General features: G+C 43.9%; 1 non-coding gene and 1 pseudogene across 1 annotated transcript; both read right to left on the bottom strand.

Annotated features, from left to right (window-relative positions):
- Positions 1 to 6,572: 6,572 nt before the first annotated feature.
- LOC120103192 (U6 spliceosomal RNA) lies at positions 6,573 to 6,679 on the bottom strand. Its single transcript, XR_005505287.1, has one exon. It is a non-coding gene; the product is annotated as a U6 spliceosomal RNA (small nuclear RNA).
- Positions 6,680 to 12,304: 5,625 nt separating this feature from the next.
- Positions 12,305 to 13,624, bottom strand: Envl-ps9 (MLV-related proviral Env polyprotein-like, pseudogene 9; annotated as a pseudogene).
- Between the last annotated feature and the right edge of the window lie 6,797 nt (positions 13,625 to 20,421).

Consider the following 20,421-nt stretch of genomic DNA (forward strand, 5'->3'; position numbering starts at 1 on the left):
GAAATGAAAAGTTAGACATAACAACAGCATCAGAGGAATTTAAAAATATCACCAGATCCTAATAAAAAGACTATATTCAACAAAACTTAAAAATCGGGAGGAAGTGGACAATTACCTAGACAGATACCAGGTACTGAAGTTAAATCAGGAACAAATAAACCATTTAAAGAACCCCATAACTGCTAAAGCAATAGAAGTAGACATTAAAAGTCTCCCATCCAAAAAAAGCCCAGGTCTAGAAGGGTTAAGTGCAGAATTCTATCAGACCTTCATAGAAGACTTCATACCAATACTGTCCAAACTATTCCACAAAATTGAAACAGATGGAGCAGTACCAAATTCCTTCTATGAAGTCACAATTACTCTTATACCTAAACCACACAAAGATCCAACAAAGAAAGAGAACTTCAGGCAAAATTCCCTTATGGATATTGATACAAAAATACTCAATAAAACTCTTGCAAACCGAATCTAAGATCACATCAAAACGATCATCCACCATGATCAAGTATGCTACATCCGAGGGATGCAGGTATGTTCAATATATGGAAAACCATCAAGATACTCCACGATAGAAAAAAACTGAAAGATAAAAATCACATGATCATTTCATTAGATGCTGAGAAAGCATTTGACAGAATTTAACACCCTTTGATCATAAAAGTCCTGGGAAGATCAGGAATTCAAGGCCCATACCTAAACATAGTCAAAGCCATACATAGCAAACCAGTCACTAACATTAAACTAAATGGAGAAAAACTTGAAGCAATCCCACTAAAATCAGGGACTAGACAAGGGTGCCCACTCTCTCCCTGCTTATTCAATATAGTTCTCGAACTCCTAGCCAGAGCAATCAGACAACAAAAGGAGATAAAGGGGGTACAGATTGGAAAGGAAGAAGTCAAAATATCACTATTTGCAGATGATATGTAGTATATGTACATTACCCCAAAAGTTCCACCAGAGAACTACTAAACCTGATAAACAATGTCAGCAAAGTGTCAGGGTATAAAATTAACTCAAATCAGTAGCTTTCTTGTGCGCAAAAGATAAACAGGCTGAGAAAGAAATTAGAGAAACAATACCATTCATAATAGTGTCAAATAATCAAAAACACCTCAGTGTGATTTTAACCAAGCAAGTGAAAGATCTGTATGATAAAAACTTCAAGTCTCTGAAGAAAGAAATTGAAGATTTCAGAAGATGTATAGGTCTTCCGTGCTCATGGGTCAGCAGGATTAATATAGAAAATATGGCCATTTTACCAAAAGCAATCTATAGATTCAGTGCAATCCCCATCAAAATTCCAATCCAATTCTTCATAGACTTAGAACAATTCGCAAATTCATCTGTAATAAAAAACCCAGGATACCTAAAACTATCCTCAACAATAAAAGAACTTCCGGGGAAATCACCACCCCTGACCTTAAGCACTATTGCAGAACTATAGTGATAAAAAACTGTATGGTATTGGTACAGAGACAGGCAGATAGACCAGTGGAATAGAATTGAAGAACCAGAAATGAACCCACACACCTATGGGCACTTGATTTTTGACAGAGGAGCCAAGACCATCCAATGGAAAAAAAGATAGCATTTTCAACAAATGCTTCTCGTTCAACTGGAGGTCAGCATGTAGAAGAATGCAAATCGACCCATTCTTACCACCCTGTACAAAGCTTAAGTCCAAGTGGATCCAGGACCATCACATCAAATTAGAGGAAAACGTGGGGAAGCATTTCGAAAACATGGGCACTGGAAAAAATTTCCTGAACAAAACACCAATGGCTTCTGCTCTAAGATCAAGAATCGACAAATGGGATCTTATAAAACTACAAAGCTTCTGTAAGGCAAAGGACACTGTTGTTAGGACAAAACGGCAACCAACAGATTGGGAAAAGATCTTTACCACTCCTACAACTGATAGAGGGCTTATATCCAAAATATACAAAGAACTCATGAAGTTAAACTGCAGTGTGACAACCCTATGAAAAAATGGGGTTCAGAGCTAAACAATGAATTCGCAGCTGAGGAATGTTGAATGGCTGAGAAGCATCTACAGAAATGTTCAACATCTTTAGTCATAAGGGAAATGCAAATCAAAACAACCCTTAGATTCCACCACACACCAGTCATAATGGAAAAGACCCAAAACTCAGGTAATAGCAGATGCTGGCAAGGATGTGGAGAAAGGAACACTCCTCAATTGCTGGTGGGACTGCAGACTGGTACAACCATTCTGGAAATCAGTCTGGAGGTTCCTCAGAAAATTGGACAGTGAACTACCTGAGGATGCAGCTATACCTCTCTTGGGCATATACTCAAAAGATGCCCCTACATATAACAAAGACACATGCTCCACTATGTTCATAGCAGCCTTATTTATAATATCCAGAAGCTGGAAAGAACCCAGATGCGCTTCAACAGAGGAATGGATACAGAAAATGTTGTACATCTGCACAATGGAATACTACTCAGCTATCAAAAACAGTGACTATCAAAACCATAGGCAAATAGATGCAACTGGAAAATATCATCTAGAGTGAGATAACCCAATCACAGAAAAACACACATGGTATGCACTCATTGATAAGTGGATATTAGCCCAAATGCTCAAATTACCCAAGACACACAGAACACATGAAACTCAAGGATGACCAAAATGCAGATGCTTCACTCCTTCTTTAAAAGGGGAACAAGAATACCCTTAGGAGGGGAAAGGGATGCAAAGTTTAGAACAGAGGCTGAAGGAACGCCAATTCACAGCCTTCCCCACATGTGGCCCATACATATACAGCCACCAAACTAGATAAGATGGATGAAGCAAAGAAGTTCAGGCTGACAGGAACTGGACGTAGATCTCTCCTGAGAGACAGCCAGAATTGGCAAATACATAGGTGAATGCCAACAGCAAACCACTGAACTAAGAACGGGCCCCCTGTTGAAGGAATCAGAGAAAGGACTGAAAGAGCTGAAGGCGCTTGAAACCCCATATGAACAATAATGCCTACCAACCAGAGATTCCAGGGCCTAAGCAACTACCTAAAGACTATACATGGACTGACCGTGTGCTCCAAGTGCATAGGTTGTTAATGAGCAGCCTAGTAAGGGCACCAGTGGAAGGGGAAGCCCGTGGCCCTGCCAAGGCTGGACCCCCTGTGAACGGGATTGTTGGGGGGAGGGCAGTAATGGTGGGAGGATGGGGAGAGGAACACCCATATTGATGGGCAAGTGTAGTGGTTATGGGGATGTTGGCCTGGAAACGGGGAAAGGGGATAACATTTGAAATGTAAGTAAGAAGTACTCAATTTTATAAAGATTGGGGAAAAGAGAAATATATCTAATAAAAAAAAAGTTAAAAAAATAAAAGTACACAACCTTTCCTCTCCTCCCAGTACCCCTAACTGAATTCTTTACCCCATTTCCATTAGAAGCACAAGTCCCTGTCTATTGGATGTAGTTAGTGAAGATCTTTTTTTCACCTATTTTTATCCTGAAGATGGTGTCTTTTGACTTACAGAAGCTTTTCACATTCACACGTTTCAATTTATTAATTCTTGACCTTAGATCCAGAGCCATTGGTGTTCTCTTTTGGAAGTTCTCTCCTCCTGTTCACATATTTTCAAGGCTATTCTCCAATTTCTGTGTTCTTAGATTTCATCTGGATTTGTAAAGACATCTTTGATCCATTTGGATCAAAATATTGAGTATTTTGCAGGATAATAAATATCTGCATTCCTCTTCATGAAGACATCTAGTTGTACCAGCCTCATTCATATAAGATAGTCTCTCCTTTCCATTGTATGGTTTTAGCTTCCTTTTCAATACATCAAGTGTACATTGATACATGGATTTATTTTTGGATCTACAGCTGTAGTGAATTGAACCACCTCTCAGTATCTATACCAATACAAGCAAGTTTTATTACTATTGTTTAGCACTATTGCTTAAAGTCAATGATATTGACACCTCTAAGTTTTTTTTTTTAAGGTACAGGATCATTTTATGTATCCTGTGTTTATTAAAGTCAATGATATTGACACCTCGGTAAGTATTTTATGGTACAGGATCGTTTTATCTATCCTGTGTTTATTTTTTGTTTATTTATTTTGATAGTGAGATGGAGGTTTTATTTTTTCAAAATATGTGAAGAGCTGGGTTGAAATTTTGATGAAAATTGCACTGAATCTGTAGATTTCTTTTTTGGTAACATGCACATTTTTATTATGTTAATCCTCATGATACATGAGCAAGGTAGATCTTTCTGCCTCTGGCATCTCAGTTATTTTTTTCTTTTTGCAAATACTTGCAGTTCTTGTCAGACAAGTTTTCACTTACTTGGTGAGAGGTAAATGAAAGTATTTCATTTTATTTGTGTCACTTGTGAAGGGTTCTGTTTCCATAAATTCTTTCTCAGTCTGTTTATTGAATTTGTAGAGGAGAGCTATTGATTTTTTTCATGTCAATTGTTTATCCAGCCACTTAGCTAAAATTTTTATCAACTGTAGTTTTCTGGTAGAATTTTTGATTTCACTTGTAGATACATACTATCATATCATCTGCGAATAGTGATAAGTTTACTTCTTCCTTTCCAATTTATATCCCTTTGATTTCCTTTAGTTGCCTTATCACTTGAGCTAGAATTTCTAGTACTGTTTTGTAGAGTTATGGGGAGAGTGGACACCCTTGCCTTGTCCCTGATTTTATGGAAAGTTCTTTAAGTTTCTCTCTGTTTAATTTGATTTTGGGTATTGGCTTGCAGTATGTTGCCAATATTTTATTTAGGTATGCCCCTTGCATCCCTTTTCTCTCCAAGAGTTATGATAAAGGGGGTTGGATTCTATCAAACATGTTTTTGGCATCGAATGAGATTTGTTTTTCTTTTAAAAGTATTTTTATTGAAAATGTTTTTCTTTTTGTTTTTTAATTATATTTATTTTATTCATTTACATTTTATTCAATGTTATCCCCTTTCCTGGTTTCCCTTCCATAAACCCCATATCCCATACCCTTTCTTTAATGAGTGTGTTCTGCCACCCAACCACTTACCCCTTCCTACCTCCCCTCCCTGAGATTCACCTACATTGTGGGGTACAGCTTTGGCCAGACCAAGGGCTTCTCCCAGTGGTTCCCAACAAAACTATTCTCTGGTACATATGCAGCTGGAGCCATGGGTCTGTCCATGGTAGTCTTTGGGCAATGGTTTAGTCCTTAGGAGAACTGATTGGTTGTTATTGTAGTTCTTATGGGGTTTCAATCCCCTCCAGCTCTTTCAATCCTTTCTCTAACTCCTCCAATGAGTACCCTGTTTTCAGTTCTAAGGTTGGCTACTAGCATTTGCCTCTGCATTTATCATGCTCTGGCAGAGACTCTCAGGAGACAGATAAATCAGGCTCCTGAAATTATAATGGCAACTCCAGCTTGATTCTTCGGACCATTTGCTTGGACAATTTTTTCCAACCTTTTATTGTGAGTTATTGTGTCTTTGTCACTGAGGTGTGTTTCCTGTGTGCAGTAAAATGCTGAGTCCTCTTTATGTATTCAGTCAGTTAGTCTATGTCTCTTTATTGGGGAATTGAGTCCTCAATTAAGGATGTTAAGAGATATTAAAGAATAGTGATTGCTGTTTCCTGTTGGTTTTGTTGTTAGTGATGGAATTATGCTTGAGTGTCTCTCTTCGTTTGGGATGATGGCAAGATTACTTTCTTGCTTTTTTTGAGGGTATCGTTTCCCTCCTTGTGTTGCAGTCTTCCATTTTTATCCTTTGTTGGGCTGGATTTGTGGAAATATATTGTGTAACCTTGGTTTTAGTATTGGAATATCTTTGTTTCTCCATTTATGTTAATTGAGAGTTTTGCTGACTATAGTAGCCTGGGCTGGCATTTGTTTTACCTTCATGGCTGTATGACATCTCCCCAAGGGTCTTCTGGCTTTCATAGTCTCTGGTGAGAAGACTGGTGTAATTCTGATAGGTCTGCCCTTATATGTTAATGGACCATTTTCTCTTACTGTTTTTAATATTCTTTCTTTTGTGCATTTGGTATTTTGACTACTATATGATGGGTAGAATTTCTTTTCTGGTCTAATCTATTCAGAGCTCTGTAGGCTTCTTAACGTGTTTCTGGGCATCTCTCTCTTTAGGTTAGGGAAGTTTCCTTCTATAATTTTGTTAAAGATATTTATTGACCCTTTAGGTTGGGAATCTTCACTCTCTTCTATACCTATTTCCTTATGTTTGATCTTCTCATAATGTTTTGGATTTTCTGGATGTTTTGGGATAGGATCTTTTTGCATTTTACAATTTCTGTGACAGATGTGTTAGTGTTTCTATGATATCTTCTGCCTCTGAGATTCTCTTTTCTATTTCTTGTATACTGTTGCTGATGCTTGTGTGTATTACTCCTTGACTGTTTCCTAGGTTTTCTATCTCCAAGGTTGTTTCCCTTTGTGATTTATTTGTTGTTTATATTTCCATTTTTAGATCTTGGATAGGTTTGTTCAATTGCTTCACCTGTTTGGCTGTGTTTTCCTCTAATTTTTAAGGGATTTCTGTGTTTCCTCTTTAAGGGATTCAAAATATTTAATGCTTCATGAATTTGCATGTTATCCTTGTGCAGGGGCCATGTTAATCTTCTCTGTATAGTTCCAATTTTAGGATATATGCTGCTGGAGCCAGCATGAATTTAATATTTTTTAGGAGGCTGACTGGTTTCATGGTCAGATTCTAAAACTGTGGGGATGTGCTTTTTTATCTTCCGCTGCTGTAGCAGATCTCTTTTCCATAAATGAATGACTATATCAACCATATATGGCTTCAGTTTTCCTCCCTGACCTTCAGGTCCTATACATTTAAACCGTTTCATCATTTGTTTTATCTTTGGTAAAGTCCAACTCCTTGAAATTAGATGCCTACTTCTTTTTTTAAAGGATATTTTTATTTACATTTCAAATGTTATTCCCTTTCACATTTTCCCTTCCATAATCCCATTATCCCATCCCCCTCCCTTTTTTAGAAGTGTGTTTCCCCTCCCCAACAACATCCCTTTCCCACCTCCACACCCTGACATTCCCATACAACAGGGTGGGGTTCCAGCCTTGGCAGGACCAAGGGCTTCTACTCCCATTGGTACCCAACAAGGCCATTGTCTGCTACATATGCAGCATCCAGCTACTCTAACCTTTTCTTCAAGTCTGATAATCTGTCTCCTACAGGTTCTCTATGAGTTATTTTTACTTGCCTTACTGAATTTTCCTTTCAGGGTCTTAATTTTGATGTTTCTAACCTCATATTGAACTTACTGTTCTTATCCTACATTGTAGTCCACGTTTCCTTTAGGCATCTGCTATTATTTTCTTGCCCAAGAATCATTTTGTTCCTGTCCTCTTTGAGTTGATTTCCCTGGTTTACAAGCTTTGACTCTGGGTATTTAATTCTTTATCTTAACTGCCATGTAAATTGCATTCCTAATGGGATATATGGTTTGTGGTTCCAACCAAGTGCACTTTATCTTTGTTTTACTTTGTATTGGATATATATTCTGAGCATCAGAATTCAGAGGAATTGCTGTCAATATCATTAGCTCAGTGGGTTATACTCACAATGTGAGAACTTAGGCAGGAAAACTTGTGTATGAAGTGTTCAGAATCCAGGTGCAGTATCCTACTACATCTAGTTCTGGTCTAGTCTATCAGCACCTTGAGGGGAAGCTGTACAGAGTAGGTCCTGGGCATCCTGACAGCTGCAGTTGCATGTTAGACAGACTGCAACAGGGTTGGAGGAGTGGTTTCCAGATGGGGAGGGTGGGTACACCTGAATGATCAGATGAGTTTAAGAAAAAGACAACATCAAAACAAAGGAACAATCAATCAGGTAGGCCAGAAAAATTCAAACCAACAAAAAGAGCCAACACCTGGCAAAAGAATAAACATGAAGTAAAGTGGAGACATCATGAAAATATCTCTTTTCTCTGAGGATTTCAGTTTAGTCTCTGAGATGTAAGAGTTGGTCACACAGTTAACATACATTCAGAGTCCTTTTAGAAGCAAAACTGAGGAGGAGTAAAAAAGACTTTAAGAAAACTATTGTGACCCACGGAGTGCAGATTGTTAACTTCTCCAACTATATGTCTCTGAAAAAAAGCCCTAAGTGCAGGGTCTAATCATCCCCACACCTGCAAGTAGTTCACATTACAGAATTCAACAAACCATGAACGTGCATAGGCAGAGTGCTTTTCATGATATAAGGGGACATTATTCTTAAGTAAGTGAGCAATCATAATTATTGAAAAGGTGCTGTCTAATTCTGCCTTAATCTAGAGTAACTTTTCTACTTTTAAAAATATGGCCTGATATCATCCCCTCTCAGCATGCTGGACTGACCCTGGGAAGGACTCAAAGGAATTCAGGAGGAATGGTTAAATGTGGTGCCTATTAACATATCAATGCAGACAATGTGGCCTAGGTGCTTTCTTGGATCCTGGTTCTCCCTTAGCCATCCCATCTATCCTCTCTTCTAGTCCACAATACCCCTCCCCCAAACCTCATGCTCCTGGTTCAGTCTGGACACAACCAGATAACTCTGAATGCTTTCTTCCTCAGATTGTAGTGCCAAATATTAATCTCATCATTAGACCAGGTACCTTCTTGCAATGCTGCAGGTTGCATGTTTTGGAAAATAGTAAAGCTTCATGGGAAATTACAATGGGTTATACAACCCCGTGTACCATGTCATCAAAGTCCATACCTCTTCAGCCATACCTTTCTGCAATCCAGTCTTCATTTTTCATTCAAACCTAAGATTTCACATTAACAAGAACTTGTAGGGCTGAGACACCTCACTCAGGATGATATTTTCTAGTTCCATCCATTTGCCTGCAAATTTCAGGATGTCCTTTTTCTTATTAGCTGAGTAGTATTCCATTGTGTAAATAAACCACATATTTGTATCCACTCTTCTGTCATGGGACATTTTGGTTGTTTTCCAGCTTCTGTCTATCACAAAGTTGCTCTGAATATAGTGGAACATGTGCCCCTATGGCACCGTGGGCGTCTTTTGGTTATATTCCCGAGAGTTGTATTGCTGGATCTTTTGGTAGATCTATTTCCAATTTTCTGAGGAATCTTCAAATTAATTTTCAGAGTAGTTGTACCAGTTTGCATTCCCTGCAGCAATGGAGGAGTGTTCCTCTTTCTCCACATCCCTGCCAATATGTGTTGTTACCTGTGGTTTTGGTGTTAGCCATTCTAACTGGGGTAAGGTGGAATCACAGGGTCGTTTTTATTTGCATTTCTCTGATCACTAAGGACTTTGAACATTTTTTGAGGTCTTGAGCCTCTGTTATTCTTAAAGAACTACAATTCCCAGCATTCCAGGAAGTTATGTGCCTCCTGTACCATGGAGGCAGCCAGGTTATAATTGAGAATTACAGATGCAAGCTATCCATCCTCATTTAAAGAGTGAATGCTTGGTGTTTAGAGGCAAGCTCAAGCAAGCTTCAAAACTGAACATGGGGAGCACAGGGTAATTGCCCATATCTGGGTAGATCAGACTGTTGAGCTTCAGGAGCTGGTGTGGTTTGCAGTAGACAATTGTGGCTCCTTGTGTAGTCTGATTAAATTCTAGTTATTCCCTGGACCAGACACCCTGCTAGTACACCAATCCCCATTGGTAATTTATATGTTCTCTGCTGGTGATGAAAGAACCTAGCTCGAGTCTCAGGATGGTGCTCCCCAGGAAACACCGATCCCAGACGAGCCCCCAAATGAAAGAACCTACCTCGAGTCTCAGGATGGCGCACCCCAGGAAACACCGATCCCGGACGAGCCCCCAAATGAAAGATCTCTGAAGAGAGAGACCCTTATTCAAGTCTTGGGAAATCAAGGACCCCAGACACAGAGAGACCATTTTGGATGTCATAAGCAAAGGCGAGGTTTATTACGGAGATCTATTACGGGGATTTCCGGGCCGACATGTATCCCATGCAGGAGACAGAGGTGTCGACCCCGAAGCTCAAAAGTCAGGGGTTTATATAGGGAAGGCTAGGGTGTTTGGCGTAGTTACACACAATTGGCTAATTTCTGGCACGGCTATAAGTGATTGGCTCATTCAAACATGGCAGTGAGATTACAGCAGCAGAAGAGTACGTGCTGACTGGAGAGTACAGGATTTTAGAAGCTAGGGGCTTATCAGGGTTTGAAGGACATCTGGTTAAGGTGTGACTCTGAGTAAGCTGGGGGAGGTGCCCTTCTGCATCTTTATGGCCTGTCAGTCCGGGCTGCAGGGTGGGCCCCGCCCTGCCTGGACAGTGTTTAGCCCTGAGTCTGTGGATTTTGAAACTTACTCTTTTAATTTTATATTTTTGAACCTTAAATCTGTATAATTTTCCTTTCAGTGAAATGAACCAATTCAAGAAAGACTAGATTAGATTAAGTGCCAGGTTATTGGGAAGCTGTTCTTGGATGACTTTGAAAGACCCCCAGAGTGGGGAGACCCTCACTCAAGTCTCGGGATGACGCGACCCCCCAAGAACTCACAAAAGACCGTCCTTGTTGTAATCACATGAGGTTTATCGATAGCAACCGGTGCACTGGGGTCGAGACTCGTATCCCACGCAGGGGCAGTGGAGTTCGACCCCGAGAGGCTGGGTGAAGAGGTATTTAAAGGGAGAAACCACAACCCGAGGGGACAGGGATGGCGTCATTGGAAAGTGTGTAGAATAACAGTGAAAAATCACAAGGAAGAACTCTCTGTCCCCCAAGATTGTTTCCTAGGAGAAGCTGTCTCCTACTTCTCAGATTGTTTAACTTCATGGTCCGCTAGTTCCTAGGAGAAGTTGTTTCCTGCTTCTCAAGATTGTTCTCTAAGATTTATGGTCAGTTAGTTTCTGGGAGAAAGCTGTTGAGCTGACCAATGTAATTATCCATTCTAATAGCCCTAGGAGAGGCTTCTTGGAACATACAATTTTGGGGCCTAACATGTTTTTTTTCTGCTCTAAACTTTGTGTCTAGGGGGGCAACTTTAAAACTTTTATCTTTTAACTTCACCTTCAGCAAAGACTGAGTTCAGGAAAGTAACCAGTGTGTGAGAGGTAGGCAGGGAGGAGAAGAAAAAGAGGAATATGACATGAACAGAGAGAAGGGAAGAAGTAAGCAATATAGACACACACACACACACACACACACGGAGAGATATAGATAGGGAGAGAGAGAAAAAAGAAAGAAAGAAAGAAAGAAAGAAAGAAAGAAAGAAAGAAAGAAAGAAACCAAGCAGAGTTAAATCAGTTGGTGTGTAGAAGGATTTTTAGCTGAATAGCTGAGTTGAGCAGCCAGCAAAAGGTCAGGAATAACTAGTGAAAAGCTCTCAGAGAGAACTTTCCCTAGGGAAGGAGACCCTCCAGCCCAATGACCAGACCGAGACCACAGGATGCAATCAGAGGTGCAAGAGGATTTGGTTTATTGTCAGGATACACAGGCACCTGTGGGCACTTCAGTCAACTCGGGGGACTGGCGTGCCCAGCAGAACCAAGGACGGGTTTTTTATAGGGTTTTGGGAAGCAGAAGCAAGCATACAGAAGCAGATGCATGGTTACAGGGATATAATTGGTGGATTCTAATGAGGCGAGGGTTCAGCCTGGGGGCAAGTTCCCTAGCCGCCTTCCTGGAACATAAAGGCTGACTTGGCCCCCCACCAGGGTGTGGGACCTCTCCCAGGGCTTTCCACATTCCTCTTTTTCATTGTCAGGCGCTTAACCACAATCATCCTGTTGCCAGGCGCTCAACCACACACATCCTGCTTGGCAGCCACTGTGTTCTCAGTGTTCTGACCTTTCCCTGCACCAGTCATCTTAAGTACAGTCTTGCAAAATGGCGTTACTGCTGCTAAGCTGGGGTCTTTCATTCCCCCATTTTTTTGCTAACTTTGAGTGAAATCTTTCACTCGACTTGGTTAAGAAATCTCTGTCTCCAGTTGTCTCAGCCTATGGTACTGCTGGGTCAGTACAAGGGTCTGAATGACTGAAAATCTATCCCTCATGAACTGTACCAGCCTGTTAAGGATACAGGGTCCAAAAAGGAGAATTAGGAGAAGATTAAGTAGACAGGAGGGTAGCAAATCAAGGGGATCGGTTAAACCACCCCTCGAACCACCCTTGTTGGGAATCAAACAGCTTTTGTCTCTGGGCCAAGCATTCTCAAAGCTTAGCCATATTATCTCTTACTATTCCGCTATGGTCTGCATAGAAGCAACACTCTTCTTTTAGAGCAGCACACAATCCACCCTCGTGGAGGAACAGCATATCTAGCCCCCGTCTGTTTTGGAGGACTACCTCAGACAACAATGTCAAGCACTTTTCTAATGCTGACAGGAAGTAGGTCCCAGTGGGAACCCTCTGAGTGGTGTTGCAGAGGGTATGGTGTGTGGGGGGTACATTCCCCAAGCAAAGCCCTCATCCCAATACCTCGGGCAGAGTTAGTTTGTGGCTAGGGGTATTGGCACAGCTGTCCGGGGCAGTGGTCAGATTGGTATAGTTTCCAATGACTGCCACCCCTTCATAATATGGCAGACCAGAAACGAGGCACAACCAGCACTCCTGAGTCCTAGAAGGGTCTGAATAATTGAGAGCCAGATATGCACCAGTCACCAAATTGAATAGTCGATCCCCGGTGCCTGGCGACGGGGAGGTCAGAATGGTGGAGCCCCCCGTCGTAGAGAAGGGGTTTGTAGGGGTGTTACCAGGGGCCTGAGTGACTTTAGGCAATGACGGGGGTTGGGCCTGTGCTGGGAGCAAGGGAGGTTTCTGATCTTGTAGAACTAGGTTGGGTCCAATGGGTCAAGTGGCCAGGGGAGAAACCTGTCTATTTAGAGAGAACAGGCCCACCGGGTCGGTCCCTGTGACATATAAGCGCAGGCCCCAAGATTTGGGCCCATCCCAAGTCGCTCTCCTACCTGAGTCGGTGAAGTGGAGGATGAGGGGATTGCATTTCCTGCCCTGTTTACACGAGGTGTAAGGAGAACGACCGTCTCGTTTCAGAGTGATCAGGTCTCAAGAGGAGGATGGCTTCCAATACTCATCCCCAGTGGTCTCACATCCCCACTGGGCACAGTATCCACTCCCCAGCCCTCTGCACTCCTGGCTCACTCTGTGTCCAGGGCAAACGTAGATCTCCTTGCCGTGGGACGCCAGGCCGCAACCATAGTAAGTGGTTGAGGGATGCCAATTATGGGTAGTGCCAGGCTCCCACCTGTAGTCCACCACATCACAAAGGTCAAAGTATAAGGGAGGGAAGGCATCGGCCAGCGTCCCCCTTATGGAGGTAGCATTAGCCATCCCTCCCGTCATGAGATTAGTGACTGTCCAGGTAATGTTATAAATGTGGTGGGGGCTTATTCCCCTACTGACTCCGGGCCACAAAAGGGCTAGGAGGAGCCACGTAGGAGTTTTAACTTTAAGGGGTTTGGGGTGCGCTGAACTTTCCATGTCTGGGGTGTAGTGTTGTAATTAGTCTATTCCTCAGACCGGGCTGCCTTGCCGTGTGACGCGTGGATCCAGGCCGCGATCCCGTCCACCTTTAGGGCTGTCGGGGTAGTCAGGAGGATGGTGTAGAGTCCTTTCCACCGTGGATCGAGATTCTTGGTCTGATGTCTGAGCACCCACACGGTGTCTCCAATCTGGAACGGGTGTGGCACCACTGGATGCTCAAGCTTGTCCTGGTAAGCAGCAGCCAGAGGTTTCCAGATGTCTCTCTGCACGATCTGTAGGACCTGCAGATCGGCCCTCAGAGAAGGGCTGTCAGCAGAATCAGCAATGTTTGAATCAAAGAAATGGACAAATGGGGGTGGTGCTCCATACATTATTTCAAAGGGAGTTAGACCATGGGGGCCCGGGGTGTTCCGGGCCCGATATAGAACTAGGGGAAGGAGGGCCACCCAGTCCTTTGAGCCAGTTGCAAGCATAAGTTTGGATAAAGTCTCCTTAATTGTTCTATTCATGCGTTGTACCTGACCTGAACTCTGGGGTCTATAGGCACAATGTAGTTTCCAATCAATCCCCAGTAATTTGGCCACCAACTGACTTACTTGGGAGACGAAAGCGGGTCTGTTGTCCGACCCCAACGCTTGAGGCATGCCATACCTGGGAAAGATTTCTTTGAGGAGCTTCTTGGTGACCATCTTTGCAGTCTCGTGCTTTGTGGGGAAGGCTTCGACCCATCCTGAGAAGGTGTCTACCAACACTAGAAGATACTTGTATCCATACATACCTGGTCTAATTTCAGTAAAATCAATTTCCCAATGGATGCCTGGCGGTGTCCCCTAGGACGAACTCCTTGTCCAATCATGGTCCTTCCCGGGTTAACCTGAGCGCATGCTTTGCAACTCTCAGTCACCTTTTGTATTGCTTTGTCCCTATTCAAAAAAACACAGGTTTATCTTTTCTCGATCTAGTAAGGTTTTCATCTTCTTAAACCCCAAATGGGTCAATTTATGTAGGAAGGAGATCAATTCAAAAGTCATATTTATTGGCATAACTGTCTTTCCTTTGTAGACCCACTGTTTTACTTGAGGATAGTAGATGGCCCCCATTTTTTCTAGGAGCCCTATATCCTAATGGGTATAAACCCAACTGGTTTGTCTCACCGGTAGGGACGTGGGTTGATCTGGGCTTTTTAAGGGCAGAGTTTGTTTGCTCATGGCCACTTCTCGCGCCGTGGTGTCAGCCAGCTGGTTTCCTCGTGCCTCTGGGTTGTGCCCTTTCTGGTGTCCTGGACAATGCATAATACTCAGTCTTTTGGGCAAAAATAGGGCTTCTAAGAGGGCCAGCATTTCGGCCTTATTTTTGATATCCTTACCCTCGGATGTGAGCAGCCCCTGCCTTCGGTAGATCTCCCCATGGATGTGTGCCGTGGCAAAGGCGTAACGGCTGTCTGTATACACATTTAGCCTCTTACCTTTTGCCATCTTGAGCGCCTGAGTCAAGGCGATGAGTTCAGCCCGTTGTGCAGAGGTACCAGCAGCCAGGGTTCTCGCCCAAATCACTTTGTCCTCCGTAGTGACCGCGGCTCCAGCCTTTCGCTCCCCGTCTGCCAAGAAACTGCTGCCATCCGTGTACCATGTGTGGTCAGCATTCTGAAGAGGCTGGTCTGATAGGTCCTGCCTGGTTCCATGTACTTCTGCAAGTATTTGTAGGCAGTCATGCTGTTCTGCCTCCTCTGGTAGAGGAAACAAGGTGACAGGATTGAGAGCGACTATGGGCCCAAACTGAACTCGCTCTGCATCCAGTAACAAGGCTTGGTAGTGGGTCATGCGGGAATTAGAGAGCCAGCGGTCCGGGGGCTGCTTTATCAAGGCTTCCACTACATGGGGTGCCAGGATGGTGAGTGGCTGTCCCAAGGTCAATTTTCCAGCGTCTTTGGTCAGGACGGCAATAGCTGCCACCATCCTCAGGCACGGTGGCCAGCCAGAGGCCACACGGTCCAATTTCTTAGACAGGTAGGCTATAGGGCGCTTCCAGGGTCCCAACCTTTGTGTTAGGACCCCTTTAGCATACCCCTGTTTCTTGTCTATGAACAGTTCAAAGGGTTTGGTAATATCAGGGAGACCCAAGGCAGGGGAGGACAATAAGGCCTATTTGATGTTATTAAATGCTTTTTGTTGCTCTGGTCCCCACTGGAAGAGCACCCCCAGTTTAGTGAGGGGGTACAAAGGGGCTGCCATCTCAGCAAACCCAGGAATCCAGAGGCGGCAGAATCCCGCCTTCCCCAAGAACTACCGTAGCTGTCGGCCATTCTTGGGGGCAGGGATGCCGGTCACAGTCTGTTTCCTGGCTGGGGTCAGCCATCGCTGTCCATCCCGTAGCTGATATCCTAAATAAGTAACCTGGGTCTGGCAAATTTGACCCTTTTTGGCAGAGGCTCGATAGCCCAATCGTCCCAAAGTCTGTAAAAGTGATTCGGTTCCCTGGTGGCATGCAGTTTCAGAAGTGGCAACTAGGAGGAGGTCATCTACATACTGCAAGAGTATGAGGGTGGGGTGCTGAACTCGAAAGTCAGCTAAGTCCCGATGTAAGGCCTCATCAAAGAGCGTTGGGCTGTTTTTAAAACCTTGAGGCAGTCTTGTCCAAGTTAATTGTCCTGAAAGCCCTATTTCAGGGTCTTTCCACTCAAAGGCAAATAAGGGTTGGCTTTTTGGGCTCAGCCAAAGGCAAAAGAAGGCATCCTTCAGGTCTAAAACTGTATACCAAGTATGTGTAGGGGGCAGTGTACTGAACAAATTATAAGGGTTTGGGACAGTCGGATGGATATCTTCTACCCTCTTGTTGACCTCTCTCAAATCTTGTACTGGCCTATAATCTCCAGTGCCGGGTTTCTTAACAGGCAGAAGAGGCGTGTTCCAAGGCGACCGGCAGGGGACTAGGATGCCTTGATCCAGGAGCCTCGTGATGTGAGGTCTCATGCCTTGATAAGCTTCATGTGACAGAGGGTATTGTTTTATGGAGACTGGAGTTGCAGTGGCCTTTAACTGGATAATTAAGGGGGGCTGTTGGAGCGCCAACCCCATTCCACCAGTCTCTTCCTAAGCCAGTGGAAAATTCGTGACCCAAGTGTCTATTTCTAGGGATTGTGAATTGTCCTATCCCGGTTCATATAGTCTATATTCATCCTCTAATTGAAGGGTTAGAACTTGAAGGGGAGTTCCGTGGGGGCCAGTTATTCGGGCCCCTCCTTCCTCAAAATGGATTTGTGCTTTTAATTTGGTGAGCAGGTCACGGCCCAGCAGAGGGTATGGGCAGTCCAGAACATGTAAGAAGGAATGTGTCACCTTACCGGTAGCCAGCTGAACCCGGCGGTCTGTAGTCCATTGGTATTGTTTCCCGCCAGTGGCTCCTTGTACCCAGGCCATCCGGGCACTGAGTTGTCCTGAAGCTCGGGTGAGGACTGAATGCTGGGCTCCTGTGTCTACCAGGAAGGTAACAGGCTGCCCCCCAACTTTAAGCGTTACCCTGGGCTGGGGGGGGGGCTCCTGGCCCTGACCTCCCTAACCTTCATCTAGGGCCAGAAGGGAGGTTCGTGGTTGAGGCTTTCAGGGTCCGCCAGGCTTCTTGGGGCATTCTCTGGCCCAGTGCCCTCTCTCTTTGCAATAGGCACATTGATCTTTATCCAGCTTCGGCCCCTTTCGAGCTCCCACCCTATATCCCTTCCTTTCCTGGCCCTGAACTACAGTGGCCAAGATTCGGCTCAACTCTTTGTTTCTTTTTTTTATCTCTCTCTTCCCTCTCTCTGCGGACTCTATCTTCTTTCTCTTCTTGTGTCTCCCTCTTGTTAAAAATCCTTTCAGCTTCTTTAATAAATCCTGTAATGTATAGCCCTACAAATTCTCTAATCTCTGTAACTTAGTCCTGGTATCTGGTGCGGCCTGCCAGATGAAGGACATAGAGACACTTGTCATTTTTCCTGAGTCATCTGGGTCATAGGGGGTATACATACAGTAGGCCTCCTTGAGTCTCTCTAGAAAGGCGGAGGGAGTTTCCCCAGCTTCCTGTAAAACCTGCTTTACCTGAGCCAAATTGGTAGGGCGTCATATTTAAAGACCCCCAGAGTGGGGAGACCCTCACTCAAGTCTCGGGATGACGCAACCCCCCCAAGAATTCACACAAGACCGTCCTTGTTGTAATCACATGAGGTTTATCGATAGCAACAGTGCACTGGGGTCGAGACTCGTATCCCACGCAGGGGCAGTGGAGTTCAACCCCAAGAGGCTGGGAGAAGAGGTATTTAAAGGGAGAAACCACAACCCGAGGGGGCAGGGATGGCGTCATAGAATAACAGTGAAAAATCACAAGGAAGAACTCTCTGTCTCCCAAGATTGTTTCCTAGGAGAAGCTGTCTCTTACTTCTCAGATTGTTTAACTTCATGGTCCGCTAGTTCTTAGGAGAAGTTGTTTCCTGCTTTTCAAGATTGTTCTCTAAGATTTATGGTCAGTTAGTTTCTGGGAGAAAGCTGTTGAGCTGACCAATGTAATTATCCATTCTATAGCCCTAGGAGAGACTTCTTGGAACATACAATTCTGGGGCCTAACCTGTTTTCTTTTTCTGCTTTAAACTTTGTGTCTAGGGGGGCAACTTTAAAACTTTTATCTTTGATTCCCCACTTCTTCTCGTGGCTAGTTCTAATCTTAGAACTAAATTTTTGTATCTTTATAATATTGTTTTTTTTTAACCTTGTAAAACATGATATTGTTGACATAACATCAAAATCTGAACAGTACTCATCTTTTTTTAATGAAGGTAACTAGCTTATTTAACACACAGGGACCTATAATCGGAAACAGAAGCAAAATTAAGAAGGGTCCCATAAGGGAAGATATCAGAGTAGTCATCCAAGGAGATCTACTAAACCAGCTCTCGAACCATCTCTGATGTGTAAGTCTAGGGAGCTTTTTGAAGATCTGAGTGTCTCTCTAGGTCCCAGCTCTCAGCCCCAATGGCTAGTGTGTGGCTGGTGAAGGCTGAGACTTGACAGCTGTCAGGGTGGTCAGCAGCACCAGGTACGGTCCTTTCTAGCGAGGCTCAAGTGTCTGGGCTCAGTGTCATTGTATGTAGCCAAGTCTCCAACCTGGAACTGGTGAGATGTCTCAGGGGTCCCCGGGGCATATGTTGCCAGCTGTGAGCAGATTTCTTTCTGTATCACCTGTAGGTCTTTTAGCCTGGCATACAAATCATTATTACTATGACATGTTGGTTCAGTAACATCATCTAATACAGTCAGAGGAGCTGAAGCCCCATATAAGATCTCAAAGGGGGTTAGGCTGAATCTAGAAGGGAGATTTCTTGCTTTGAAGAGAGCAAGAGGGAAGGAGTATCTCCATGGTTAATTTGGTCAGGGTCTCTTTTAGAGCTTATCTATTCCTGGAAAGGTATCTACAAACACTAGGAGATAAGCAATTTGGGCCTTTTCTTCTGTTGTACATTCTAAGTGAGGCCATTCCTTAGTCTAATCTCAGTTCCCAGTGGCTGTCTCTTGTAGGCCTGTAAGCAGGATAGGCTCCTGCATAGCTATTCCCCGAGCCACTTTATCTGCTTTGTTCTGACCTTTATGAAGAGAACTGTTTCTTTCGGTAGACAAGGTAGCCTCGGCTTTCAGCAGGGATCAATCAGCCAGTTGAAGAGGTCTTTTTCCCCACCCATTGGCTTCTGCCAGTACTTGATACTCATGCTATGGTGGCTCCAGGTCAGGATTGGGCAGCAAGGTGACCAGATTGCCCCCAACCGGTGGAGAATCTAGTCCATGGCAGCTGACCAGTGGTCCCATCTTTTGGGACATTCTATTCAGAGGCAAAACATCAGCCACTCTATCACCCTGGATTGGGTGACAGTTGTTAGTGCCCAGCTGGCAGGAGTGATGGGTTCTAGGCAGAACAGCACTAAGCCACACATCTCCCAGCATCAGGTACTGGTGCACTGAGACAGTCTTAAGCTCCACATACACAGTCTGCAGATATGCATACACATGGCCTCACCCAGCCATTTTAGCCCACGCAAGCCATCTTGGAGAGCAAATTTTTCATGGATAGGGGCAGTCAGGGATGACCATGAGCTAGTGGGTTACCCAGCCCATGCCAAGGTCCACTGTTCTTCGGGTAGTCCATAAGTATTGTTTGTTGCCAGTAGCCCCCTGTACCCAAGGTCTTTGGATACTGGCCCACTGGGGCATAGGAGCACAGAGCGTTGGGTCTCTGTATCCATAAAACAACTGGACAGGCTTCTCTTCTATCTCTGCGCATAGCCAGCACTCTAGGACCAAGAGGCTCTCCAGTGGCCCCTCTTGTTCTTTCTGGGGCAGTCCCTGACCCAGTGTCCTTTTTCTTTGTATTAGGCACACTGATCTTTAGCCAGGAATTCTCTTCTGTTGTCAGGTACTGTCTTCTTAGGTTCCCTAACTACTGTGGCCAGTATATGTTCCTCTCTTGTCTTTTATCTCTCTTTAGCTCTCTAACTTCTTAACCCTTTAAATTTCTGTAACTTTCTCTTTATATCTTTCCCTTATCTTAGCCAGATTGGTGGGGCATTTTCCAGCCCCCCGGAGACCCACCTTTGGAGCCTGGGGGCAGACCTGGAGCACTCCCTACCTCCAGGCATATTGAATCCAACAGGCAGAAGTGAGGGCCTTCCATCCATGTCTGGAACATTTTTTTCTGGTCTCTAGTTGGATTCTGTATTTCCTGTAACAGCTATTAACAAGCATCTCAAGTGGGATGTTGAGAAAACAAGAAGAGAGTCCAGAAAATAGAGGTCTGCCAAAAAGGACAAAAGCATTCAGTCACACAGAAAGACAATCAAAAGATTAACAGACAAAAAAAAAGTGTGCACAAAAACAAAAGACAAGTGGCCACCGCAAGATCACCACAAAACCAAACTGATTCAGATGGG

This window comes from Rattus norvegicus, chromosome 5 (assembly GCF_036323735.1).
Source record: "Rattus norvegicus strain BN/NHsdMcwi chromosome 5, GRCr8, whole genome shotgun sequence".
Taxonomy (NCBI): domain Eukaryota; kingdom Metazoa; phylum Chordata; class Mammalia; order Rodentia; family Muridae; genus Rattus; species Rattus norvegicus.